At 37.5% G+C, this 14,083-nt stretch overlaps 1 protein-coding gene across 1 annotated transcript in view; it reads right to left on the bottom strand.

Annotated features, from left to right (window-relative positions):
• Nucleotides 1-14,083, bottom strand: part of LOC105499091 (nuclear pore associated protein 1) — a 564,120-nt gene that overhangs the window by 538,668 nt on the left and 11,369 nt on the right. Inside the window, exon 5 of the mRNA XM_071099379.1 lies at nt 897-12,907. The gene's annotated coding sequence lies outside the window, so the exon portion shown is untranslated. The remainder of the gene's footprint in view (nt 1-896; nt 12,908-14,083) is intronic.

The raw sequence follows: 14,083 nt of genomic DNA, 5'->3' as shown, positions 1-14,083 counted from the left end.
CTTTCTAAAGACCTAGAAAAAGCTGTATCTTGAAACTTTCCACTGCAGTCTTAGGAATATAACCAATGATACTTGTAAGCTTCATTATAAATTCCATTCTTTCAGCTATAATATTTATGTAACTCTTTTTTCTTCATTCCCTTTTGCCGTTTTAACCATATGGCTGGTGATCACAGAAATCACTTTATACTTAGTCACTGCAGACGTAGATGCATAATGGTCTTTATAAAATGTTTTAATCTGTCCCCTTGCTACTCTGGTCAACCCTAATTTGGGTACTTGGATTTGGGGACTGGTTTTGATGTTCCCTCAGGAATACACTGATAGAAGAAGAAACACATAAAGTATGAATTTCTGTATACCCAAAATTCAGTCAACCTCCTAAACGATGGGAGTTTCTTTATGTGTATGCAGAAACTCACATACAAAAACAAAAACTCACAGAATTTAGGAGGTTGACTGAATTTTCCCCTACAGTTTTAAATTCCAGCAAGGCTAAATTAAATACACATAGTGTCATGTTCTCAAATATCCAAGACATTCTTCCACTGAACTCCAACTTCTAATCAGGTTAGAGTGTGGAGTCCAAGTGTTGGGTATTTGCCTCATGATCTGGTCTAGAATTTGGTTTCTTTTAAATGGCATCTCTTTTAGAATTGTGATGTCCAGGCCAACCTCTAAGGAACTGTTGGTTTAAGGTATTGTGGGAAATCACATCTTCCATGCAGTTAGAGTGTGTCTGGGAACTCCCTGCTCAGCACTTTGTCATCTGCTTTCTCCACTCACTAGCATCCAACTGCAAAAATCCTGTTGTGTAAAAGATTCATATCCAGGTCTCTGTAAGTAGGGTCTGGCCTAAACCCATTTGTTAGAAACGTTTGTTGTACTCTGCTTACCTGCTACCTTGGTGGCTTTCGGGCTGGCAGTGGGCAATAGAAGGCATGGTCCCAGACAATTCCTGATAGAGTCTGTAGAATGAAAAGAACTAAATTAGGACATATTTTTCTGAAAGGTTTGAAGGTACAGTTGTCTTCTGATTACTTGAAGAAGAAATCCCTGTACCAAGAAAACACTATCCTGAATGCAGAAATATGATTTATGTTCCCTGTCACTGAAATTTCTAATTCTTGGCTTCTAATATCTGAGTCATATCTCCCAAAAATGCTTCAATGGGATCCTGAATATACACTGCTCAGTGATGTCTGCACATGGGGCTTTCTGGATATGTGAAGGAAAGGCAGCTTTTTCTGAACAAGTGGTTGCTGACACTCCAACTGGTGACTGGGTAACAGAGAAGGAGAAAAAGGACTACAGTCCCTAGAGCTTGATGGTGCCTTCCCGAGGCAGGTGTACCTGGGTTTGGAAAGGTGATTAGATAAAAAATGCTCGTTTTCTATTCTCTCCCTATGTGCCCATTCATCTCTGGAAGCCAAAGATTTTTGCTTATGTCTTTGTTTTCTTTTTAAAGATATAATAATTTTAGAAAACAAATTTATTTTGAAATAATTGCAGATTTACAAAAAGACACACAGGTAGAACATACAGTTTCATATACCCTTCAGCTAACTAAAATGTTACTATATCAACTATAGTATATTCATGAAAACTAAGAATTTCACTGGGTTTCAAAACTATTAACTGATCTACAGACTTCCTTCATATTTTACCAGAATTTCTAATAATGATATGTTTATGTGTTCCAAGACCTAATCTAGAATACCACATTGCAATTACTGTCAGGTATATTACTTAAGACTTGGTGCATAACAGACTACTATACATCTTAGTGGTTCAAAACCACACACATATTACTCACAGTTTCTCTGCGTCTTCAGTCCAGATGTAGGTGATGGCCCAGGCTAAGGCTCAGCTGCAGAAGGGTCTCCTTCCAAGCTCATGTAACTATTCTTAGGATTAACCTCTCTGACCTCATCAAGAAGAATTCATCAGTGAATTATTATAATCATTTAAAAAAATTAATACTAATTTATTACAAATTATTCCAAAAAAGTGGAGAAAACATGATTTCCCATTGTATACTGAGTTAGTTTACCCTCATACTGCAGCCAGACAAAGACATTTCAAATAGGGAAAATGAAGAACAATATACCTTATGAATACAGGGACAAAAATCATCAAGGAAATATTAGTAAAACAAAGCAGAAACATGTAAAAAGTATTGTATGCTATATCAAGGGTATTTACCTCAGGAAAGCAAAATTTGGTTCAACATACAACTAGTGCTATGCACTGTATTCATATAATAAAGAAGAAAAACCACATAATCATCTCAGAAGATGTATAGGCACTTGAGAATTTTCCAACTCCTTATGAGAAAAATATGCAGCAAATGACGCAGATAAGGGAACTGTCTCCCTTTTAAAGGGGATCCATGAAAAACTAACGTATCATCATAAGTTATCTGAAACGTTCACTAATTTCTCCAAGATTAGAAACAAGACACGGATTTCCACTGTTGACACTTGTTTTCAACATTGTACTAGAGGATACAGACATGGCAGTTAGTCTAGAAAAATAAATATAAGGCTTCCAGGATGGAAAGGAAGTCAAACTCTGTCTGTTGGCATATGACATGATCTTATGTATAAAACTTCTAAAGGACTCTAATCAAATATCTTGAGAATTTAGAAATGAGTTCAACAAACTTGCAGTATACAAGGTGAAGATACAAAATCCTCTGAATTTCTATATGCTAGCAATTAATAATCTAAAACAAAAACTCAGACTGTTCCATTTGAGATGACACCAAAAATAAGTTTATCAAATTAAGTATAAGATATATACACAAAAACTATAGAAAACATTTTGAAAAAAAATGGAAAAAAACTTTGGCTATTCATTGCTTGTAATGATTAATGTTGTTAGGCTGGCAATATTCTCCAAATGGATCTAGAGATTTAATGCAACCTCTATCAAAATCCCAGGTGACACTTCCTTCTTGTAAATTCACAAAGCTTATCGAAAGTTCATATGTATAATGCAATAGACCCAGAGTAGCCTAAATTATTTTGAGAAAGAAAAAAAAAGTTGGTATGGAGGATACATACTTCCTGACTTCAAAACTCACTGCAAAGTAATAGTAATCAAGATGTATGGTACTCGTTTAAGAATATAGATGTTGAACAATGTAATAGAATATAATGCTCAAAAATGAATACATACATTTATAGTGAAATAATTTTATAATGTCACCAAATAAATTATATATGGATAAATATTTTTAATAAAATATTTCTAAGCAAGTGCATATTCCATGCAAGTCAAACTCCTGCCTCACACTGAAAATGTAAGTGACTCAAAAGGATCATATATCTATATATAATAGCTAAATAGGCCCAGAATGTAGAAAATAACACAGGAATACATCTTCGTGGTCTTAGGTTAAACAATCTTTTCTAAGATATGATGCCGAAAGCAAAAGGGAAGAAGAAAAAACAGGCATATTAACCTCATTAGAATGTGAAACTTTTGTGATTCACACTGCACCAACAAAAATAAAGACACCCAAAGAATGGGAGCAAATATTTGCAAACAAAAGCAAAAATTGGCAAATGAAACCTAATTAAACTTAGGTTTCTGCACAGCAAAAGAAAACTATCTACAGAATGAACAGACAACCTACAGAATGGGAGAAAAGTTTTGCAACCTATGCATATGACCAAAGTCTAATATGCAGCATCTATAAGGAACTTAAACAAATGTTCAAGAAAAAAAAACCAACTCCATAAAAAAAGAGGGCAAACGACACGAACAGACACTTTCAACAGAAGATATATATGTGGCTAACAATCATATGAAGAAAAGCTCAACCTCACCGATCCTGAAAGAAATGCAATTAAAAATCACAATGTGATACCATCTAACACCAGTCAGAATGGCTATTATTAAATAGTCAAGAAATAGATACTGGCAAGGTTGTGGAACAAAGGAATTACTTACACACCGTCGGTGGATGTTTAAATTAGTTTAACCATTGTGGAAGGCAGTGTGTAGACTACAAGAAGACCTAAAAACAGAAATATCATTTAACCCAGCAATCCCATTACTGAGCATATACCCAAAGAAATAAAAAGTGTCCTGTGAAGAAGACACACGCATGCATAGGTTCACTGCAGCACTATTCACAATAGCAAGAATGTGGAATCAACCTAAATGCCCATCAATGGTGGACTGCATAAAGAAAATGTGGAACATACACACCATGGAATACTATGCAGCCATAAAAAATATCATGTGTTTTACACGAAAATGGATGGCGCTGGAGGCTATTATCCTTAGCAAACTAATGCAGGAACAGAAAACCAAATACCATGTTTTTTCCCTTATAAGGGGGAGGTAAATGAGAAGAACACATAAACACACGGTGGGGAACAATACACATTGAGGTTTATCAGAGGGTGGGAGGCGAGAGAGGATCAGAAAAGATAACTAATGGGCTAATGGGTACTAGGCTTTAGTACATTGGTGATGAAATAATCTACAACAAACCACCATAACACAAGTTTACTTATGTAACAAATGTGCACATGTACCCTGAAACTTAAAAGTTAAATTAAAAAGCAAGTATTTGCAAGTTTTGTAGGTGATAATGGTACCCTGAAACTTAAAAGTTAAATTAATAAGCAAGTATTTGCAAGTTTTATAGGTGATAATGGTCTACTGTTAATAATATACGGTAACTTCTTAAGAGCTCAAAAATAAAAAGGCATATATCTTAATCAAAAATGAAAATTATTCAAATACCCAATTCTCCAAAAAAGCTACAGGCACATCCGAATCACACGAAGAGACACTCAATGCCTTCTGCCATTATGAGGTAGGAGACTGGCAAGTTGTTTTCTAGTCACAATCCTGCTGATCAAAATAAGATCTGGTCCAGACAGCATCTAGTGAAGAAACCGGCAAAAGAAGACAAAGGGATCCCTGGTTGTCCTCACTGCTCACCGGCATGAGACATTCCCTCCAGCGCATGACTGTTTACAAATTCCAGGCCAACAACCAGGAATTTACCACCTCTTTCCATGGCAACAACCCAGAAGTTACTGCTCCTGTCCTGGAAAGTTCTGAATCACCTGCCCATTAAGTTTCATTGGTTCACCCCTCAACTTCCATGTAATTGAAAGTATTTTACCTTAGTGTAAAGATAGTTGATAAGAGCCCATAGGTTACCAACTGATGCAACGCCTATGAGTTAGCCCTGCTCTTAAAGGAGCAGTACTGTTCAATAAAAGACTGCCATCTATCACCACCGGCTTGACCTAAAAGACTTCCCTGGGCAAAGCCAAGAACTCTGCCACCTGAAGCCCCAAATTTGGGGCTCACCTGTCCTGCAACAATAGGGGATGGGAAGTCTAAAAAAACATGATATATACTTCAAAAATCTATAAGGTATATTGCTATGTGAAAAAATACAAGTTGGAAAAGGCAAAATACTGTGTAATTCTACCTGTATGAGTCTCTAGAAAAGGAAAAAAAGTATAGTGATAGCAAAGAGTCTGGTGGTAACAGGGAGCTTGGGAGAGAGAAAGGTGGAATCAGTGAAATACAGGTTTCTTTGGGGCAGTGAAATCACTCTCTCTGATACTGTATTGGTGGATACATAATAATGTTTTCTGAATCCTGAAGAACTTTATAACACAAAGAGTGTACTAAATTATGCAAACATAAAACCTTATTTAGTAGGTAGAGGGTTTCCAAGGAGGAATGTCCCCAAAAATAATATAACGACATAATGAATGTATGGAATAACCTCACTAAAGAAAGTGGCGGAAAGCAATGGACCTAAGTAACTTGGGTAATAAGTGGACATGCCAAAGCTAAAAGCCAAAGTATTTATACCTAAGTGCTGTACTTTACTTGGTAAAATTGTTTCCCATTGGGGTATAAGTTACCTGTTCTGAAACCACTGTGCATGTATGTTCAGGCAGTATGATTAAGAGACCAGCACCAACTTCTTCACAGGGAGAGTAAGAGACTACATACATCATTCATGTGGTGCTGGATTAGATCACATGGTTGGAAACATTAGCAGAAATTACACAATTATACAGTTAGCCTGGAGTACAATTAAATACAGAGTTAGCCTGAACACCTAGTAGTGGTTAAAGAAAAGAAAATGCTGAACAACAACAAAACCAACCAACCATACAACACTGAACCTTAATTATGTGGGTATTTCAAAAATATACCAGGGACAACTAAAAAACCTTCCAATAGTCAACCATGCAACAATTTGAGCAATCAAATAAATCAACATATGTAAAGTATAAAATCAATATCCATATTTAGATGATGATATAAATAATTTATTTATAAATGAATAAATATGTAATAGAATAGACACATGTTTATGGTTGAGGGTTCAAATAAATTTGTAGACATTCTGCCAATAAGAAGGTAGATCATGCATCCCCACATTTTTTTTGTTTGAGATAAGAGTCTGGAGTCTGGCTCTGTTGCCCAGGCTGGAGTGCAGTGGCGTGATCTCAGCTCACCTCAACCTCTGCCTTCCAAGTTCAAGTGATTCTCCTGCCTCAGCCACCCGAGTAGCTGGGAGTACAGGCACGTGCACTGTGCCTAGCTAATTTTTGTATTTTTAGAGGTTTGTCATGTTGGCCAGGCTGGTCTCGAACTCCTCACCTCAGGTGATCCACCTGCCTCAGCCTCCCACAGTGCTGGGATTACAGGCATGAGCCATCGTGCTTGGCCCATGACTCCCCACTTCTTAAATGTGTGTTGTGTTAGTGACTTTGTTCTGAAACATTCTATGGGGAAAAGGAAAAATAATAATTTCACAGTGTGTGATAATTTGATAAAAATGACTTCATCTAGGTGATCAAATTAACATTAATAATGATAAAGCCTGTTGAGAGCCTGTGTCCTTGGTATGATGTGAAGAGAATGGCACCTTTTCTCTGTCATCTTCCTCTCCCAAACCCACAAATCTAGTCTTATCATGAAAAAAACCTCAGAGAAATCCCACATTAGGAATGTCAATATAATCAAAAACTAGAAAATTCTAAGAAACTGTGACAGTCAGAGAAGTCTAAGGAGACATGATACCCAACCGTGCTGAGGTATCCTGGGTGAGATCCTGGAACAGAAATTAAAAATTAAGTGAAACATAAGAAAATCTGAATCAAGTATGAAGAGTAGTTAATGATAATGTTTAAAATTAGTTAACTGTGACAAATGTCCTACATTAAGAAGTTAATAAAAAGAACAACTGTAGTGGGATATATGGAAAATCTATATACTACATTTAAAACAATTCTGTAAACCCCAAACGATTCTTAAATGTATAAGGCTTCTTTTTATTTAAAGTCACTGCTGACCTTATAAAATAGAACATGAGCAATGTGTTCATGGCCGTTAATGGATCTCCTTAGCTTAATCATCTTCCTTAATCACTTAAGGTCGCTATGACTGTGAAATTATTTGCTATTCTCTTATTTGTGTTTGTTATATTTATCTCTGTTTATATTTCTAACATCCATAATGTTTAGTTCTTCTTGTCTGCAAACTTAGATGACAGGTGTTTAATGTATACATGTCCCTAGTTTAATCATGACAAATCACGAGACAAATCCATATTGTGGGACATCTTACAAAATACAAAATATCTGACCTGTACATTTGAAAAGGGTCAAGGTCAAGAAAAATAAGTGGAGACTATGAAACTTGCACACTGGAGAAGATCTAATGTGTCAGTTAGACCCTACAACGGTGCCCAGTGATCCCCACCTGCAAGAAATACCTTTGCTTTGTTGAGTTGCTTCCTCATGTCTCATGTGACCAGCACATGTGAACTCAACTTTTTGCCAACTCAGAGCTCTCCTAGACAGTGGCTACCTTGGTGGGAATGGAGTGGACACAGGTCCGACAAGTGCCACAAGGGTGTACGACAGTGTAAACAAATATCCTGTGAGAAGGATGCTGCGTGAAAGACTTATGCTTCAGGGTATCCAACAGGATAAATAAGTATCCCATTGAGAGGCACACTGTAAACATCCAGGACCCAGTTTCTAGCAGAGTGCTGCTCTCTGAAGACAGAAAATTCGGTTATCTTGAGACTTTTTGCCTTAATCTTAGAAATATAAGCAGAGATTATTCTAAGTTGCTCTCCAAATCTGATTCTTCATCCAGATCAACAACATACTTATCTCTTTCTCCCTCCCCTTTTATCCTTCGTATCCCATGAATGAGGATCATGTGAATCTCACTGTAAGCAGGGAATGGCGATGCATGTGCACTGCGGTTTTCATGGAATGCTTTGCTCTGACCACTTGATACTCTTGTCAGCTCCACTCGTTGATAACTTAGAAAATCAAAGAGGCCTTGGTGTTCCCCAAAGAGTGCACTAAATGAAGAAGAAACTCACATAGTGTATAATTTAGAATGTTGAGCATATTGGCACTGAGAGTTCCAGCTTCTACTAGGGCTCAATTGAGTGAACAGGAAGCCCTAATCTCCAGTAGAGGAGTCATACACCCTTTATTCAGACTAGAGGGCGGAGACAGCGTTGGGTTCTTGCCTAAGGACATGGTCAGATGATGGGGTGTTTTCAGTGGCATCTTTCTGAGAATTCTGGTGGCCAATCCAGACTCAGTACAAATCCTATTTTCCAGGCTACCATAGTAATGTTTGTAAGCTTAGTGCTCAGCACTGTGTCCTCTGTGCCTGGGACATCATGGTAGCAGAGTTTCATGTCTATCACTTTTCCAGTCTTAACCCTGAGCACTCAGAGCTCATTGACCCTCTTGCCACCTAGAGATGAGTCTGTCCTTCTACAATCTACTTCTCTCTCCTTCCTGGCCTGCCTGCCAGTTGGTGATTTTTTTTTCCTCAAGAATTTAGTCATGGATGATCTTCACAGTACACATCATAATAGACCAGATGTGTGCATTGAAATGAAGAAGAAAATGGGATTGTACAAGTCACTTACTTTATAGAAACTCCTGTTATAATGAATTAAAAAGAGCAAACCTCCATGACTTAAGATCACCAATTTAAATGAAACTGTCCTTTCCTATGGGGTGAACTGTAAGATTAGAGGCGTAAGAAGGGTTACTGAATTATAAATGCCCCAAATAATAGCACCTGAATTACTGCTACAAACTTCTCAGAACTGAGAAATATGGTCAAGGTCAGCTGTGTCTCTCATTCTAGGTCTCCAGGACCCAGGAGCTTGTTTTCTTGCTGAAGCTATGAATATGGTGTTGAGAATGTAGCCCGTGATCACGGTCTGAAAACGCAATAGTCTTGACTTTGCAGGTGTCCTTGGGAGCGTAGTATGCAGTCCCATGGCTTAGTATGCTTTGTGGGCATGGCTTCCGGAACATCCCTGGTGCTCCTCTATAAAATGGTGTGGCCTGTGAACAGGGAGTTGGGTTGGGGAAGACGGGACAGTTCCCCCTGCGGTGGGGATCTTTGTTTAGCCAGCACATTTGCAGTCAGCATTCAGCTTGTGTCCATCTCTTAGATCACAGGAAGGTGGGCTGGGGTATGTTGTACTTGCTGTTCGTTCCTTTTTTCTATTAGGCTATTTCCACCTCTGCACAACACACTGTGTATCACTAACATGGCTCACCTTCATACATCTGATGTCTGAAGGTTCATTTCCACATCTTTTTGAGCAGGATTAATCTACAGCTCCATGATCATAAACTTTTTTCGTATCTAGTTAACTTTCTTCCAGGATAATGTCTACTCTGTGGCTTTTGGGCTTGTCACTTGAAATGGTTTCACTGTGTCCCCACCCAAATCTCACCTTAAATTGTAATAATCCCCATGTGTCAAGGGCAGGGCCAGGTAAAGAAAATGGAATCATGGGAACAGTTTTCCCCATACTCTTCTCATGGTAGTAAATAAGTCTCACAAGATTTGATGGTTTTATAAATGGGAGTTCCCCTGCACAAGTTCTCCTGTCTGCCGCTATGTAGGATGTGACTTTGCTCCTCATTCGCCTTCTGCCATGATGGTGAGGCCTCCCCGATCATGTGAAACTGTGAGCCAATTAAACTTCTTTCCTTTATAATATACATTACCAAGTCTTAGGTATGTCTTTATCAGCATCGTGAGAACAGATTAATGTACCCAAGGACAATATAGATCCATGACATGAGTGTCAAGAGAATGTGTGGTCCCATAAATTCGTGATGGAGTCTGCATGATGAAGAAAACTGAATTATCACAGTGTTTTCTCAAAGGCTTAAGGCATCGTATTCTTTCAAAACGTGGGAAAAAAAGGAATCTGTACTAAGAAAACATGCTTAATGCAGAAATATTTATGTTCCCAATCACTGGTGTTTCTCAGTCTTCTCTTCTAATGCCTGGAAGTCATGTCTTCTAAAATGTCTTTATACCGAGATCCTACAAAGACACTGCCAGAAAGTGCCTGCAAACAGGGCCTTCTAACATATGTGAGAAAGGCATCGTTCCTTGGAAAAGTGGTTACGAACACAGGAATTGGTAACTGGATAATGGTGTGATTGGAAGAAGAAAATGGATGAGTGTCCCTGGAGCCTGACGGTGTCTTTCTGAAGCAGGTGCCCTGTGCAGGAATGGGGTATAATAAGGCAAGCTACTTTGCCATAGTCTTCCTACATCTCCATTCATCCTCTGATCTTGGCTTTATTGTGGTTTAAATCTGTCTCTGTTATTGTTGTTTTATTTTTTGGTACCTGAATATTACATTTTAAGAATAGCTTTTATCATAGTTTTAGTTTTACAGAAAGTAGTAAAGATAATAGAGTTTCATATATTCTACAGCTTCCTGAAATGTGAACACCTTATATCACCATAGCATATTTATGAAAACTCAGAAATTGACAGTGGTACAAAACTATTAACTGAAATAGATTTTCCTCATATTTTACCAGGTTTTCCACTAATGTCATATTTCTGTTCAAGGATCTAATCGAAGATACCACATTACATTTACTGTCAGGCATATTACCGATTGGTTGTTGTATAACATATTACTACACAATTTAGACTTTCAAACCCAGCCCTACATAGTACTTACAGTTTCTCTGGGTCAGATACCTGGCAGAGAGTTCAAGGGAAGGCTCACCTGGGGAAGGATCCCCTTCCAAGCTCCTAGAATTCTTGTAAGGATTCAATTTCTGTCCAGGTCAAGATGACTTCACTGGTGTGTTATTCAAACCCTTTCAGCATTAATAATAAATAAAATCAGACGAGTAGAGAATCTTTCCCAATGCACTGTATGAAGCCAGTGTTCCCTGACACCACAGCTAGACAAAGACATTTCCGGAAAGGAAAATTATAGACCAATATAACATAGGTAAAAAGTATCAAGGAAGTACTATCAAAATTAACTAGTAACATATAAAAAGGATTATACACTAGGAGCAAAACTATTTATCCTTGCAATGTAAGTTTGGTTAAACATACAAAAACAACTGGTGTTATAAACTATAGTAATAGAATTTTTTTAAAAAGACTCATGGTCACCTCTAAAGATGCAGAATAGGTATTTGACAAATTCCAAACCCATTCATGATAAAAGCTCTGGGAAAGTTAGGCATAGAAGAAAACTTGCTAAACCTACAAAGAGCATCCACGGAAAATTCACATAACGTAAGGAAAGACATACAAGCCAACAGAATAGAGTTGAGCACGCCAAAATCCATCTTTATATATAGGGAAAACTTATTTTCAAGGTTGAAAAATTGATTCAAGATGAAAAAATAGTTTCTCAAGAAATGCTGCTGGGAGAAAGGGATATCCACATGGAAGTTTAACTCTTTCCTGTACCATATATGTATTTGACTCAAAATAGAATATGTGGCTAGCTGTAAGAGCTAAAACTAAAAATCCCACAGAAAGGAACACAGGAATAGGTTTTCATGGCCTTATGTGAAACAATGGATTCTAACATGTGACACAAAAGTGCAAGTGACAGAAAAAAAAAATAGATGCATTGAACTTCACGTGGATCAATACCTTTTAAGATGCAAAGTGCACCATCAAGACAACTGAAATAATGGAAGAAGATATTCCCAAGTCATATAACTGTTAGAAGACTATTATCCAGAATATAAGAAACGTTCAGGTGTGCACCACCACACCCGGCTAATTTTTGTATTTTTAGTAGAGATGGGGTTTCATCATGTTAGTTAGGCTGGGCTCGAACTCCTGGCCTCAAGTGATCCACCCACCTCAGCTTCCCAAATTGCTGGGATTATAGGCATGAGCCACCGTGCTCAGCCTCATTCTTCTTTATTATTTTCTAAATTTATATTTCTAAATAATATGTTGTTCAGGATTTTTGTCTTCAACATTAGATAAATATGTGAATAAATTAATGTTTAATCTTAGTCAAATGATGAAAAAATATAACAAATCCATATTGTGATACATCCTATGGAACACCTGACAAGTTCTTTTCACTAGGATCAAGGTCAAAAAAATAAGTGAGGACCCAGAAACTGATACAGGTTAGACAGGACCTGATGTGGCAGGTAGGTTCTAAGATGCTTCCCAAGGATCCACACCTCTAGATATGCAAAACTCTATGCTAATACCCTCACTGTGAGGTTAAGACATGCCATAACACACGTATACGCAAACACAAAAGGGGCAAAGTGTATGGAACAATGGTTTGTAAGAGAGACTATATCAAACAGGAAAGGACAGTGATACCTGAGATATACCATGCTGTGACATGAGCTCTACCATTGCCTCAAGACACTGCTTTGGGAGATTTTCCAGGCTGTGGTGTGGCATGGACTTTGGAAGACACTGTGAGTTGAGAAGATGGAACTGAGAGTCGAGTACAGATTGGCTGGATCACATCTAGAATTTCTTCACATCCAGTGGTAAGAACGGGAGACAGCATGGCTGCCATTGTCATCATTACTCACTGAAATACGGTTCACAGAAGTACAGGAGCAATGCAGAAACAAAGGCAGAGACACAAAGATAAGTTACTTGAATGAAGCCTTAATATTGCACAAAGACTGACGCCTTTACATGTTGTACAAAACCAAGGCTTAAAAAATAACCATTTGAGATAAAGTAAATGATGTGTCTAAGTCGAATGAACCAAGTGGACTCAAACCTACCTTTACTATACAATTTTCATACATGTGCCTGATAAACTCACTATATTATAAAATAATGAAAGGAGAGCTTTCTATTTATAAGAGCAGAACACAATTGTCAGAAAAAGAAGGATTAAAAATATTTTTACCTCTATTTGTTTCCCTATAAAACTTTAAGTTTCTTTTAAATTTGGAAAATAAGCTGTCACTTTCTTCACTACATAAATTCCACTGCCATTCTAGTTTGCATGGAGTACAGGGCTGCTATTTATATGCAGTGAAATTAATGTAAATTAAGTTGCTATTTATATGCAGTGAAATTAATTTAAATTAAGTTGCTATTTATATGCAGTGAAATTAAGTGAAGTTAAATTGCCAGGCTGCAATATAATAGATGAGGGGTTGTTATTGTTGTTGTTATATCTGTCACTGAAATTCTGTGTGTACAGTATTGAAGCCAAGAGACCCTGAAAGCCACCCTCACTGGAAAATCAAATGCCCATCTACTGATTTGGAGTACTTGTAAAACACCAGTGTTCACGCTCTCTTGGTTGCTCACATCTCATAAATCTTAGACAAATGTCCCCTATGTCCCCAGAATAATTTTAGAGCACTATGTTGATTATTGCCTTACTTGTACAGTAAACATATGTTATTGAGTTTCAGCAACTCATTCTGTGTGAATGCTTCACTCACAAGAGGATGTGTTGTCAACATAGTCATGTTGGCATTATGGCACTCCTCACTGCAAGCTCTGAATAAATTCTGGTCTGTTTGTGGGAGTCCTATTAAATACTATCTGAAAATGGGGCTTTTTGAGTCACGTGAGTCACAAGCATCTGTCTTTGAAAAAGTGGTTACTGATGCTAAAACTGGTGACTGAAAAATGCGGAATATGATGAAGAAGATGAAAGAGGACGAGTCTCTGGAACTTGGGGAGAATCTTCCTGAAGCAGGTGTACCTGTGTTCGAGTTGGTAAATTGATATGGAAAAA

This window comes from Macaca nemestrina, chromosome 7, assembly GCF_043159975.1.
Source record: "Macaca nemestrina isolate mMacNem1 chromosome 7, mMacNem.hap1, whole genome shotgun sequence".
Taxonomy (NCBI): Eukaryota; Metazoa; Chordata; class Mammalia; order Primates; family Cercopithecidae; genus Macaca; species Macaca nemestrina.
The sequence above is the reverse complement of the archived record's forward strand: the minus strand, read 5'-3'. Positions and strand labels throughout refer to the sequence as shown.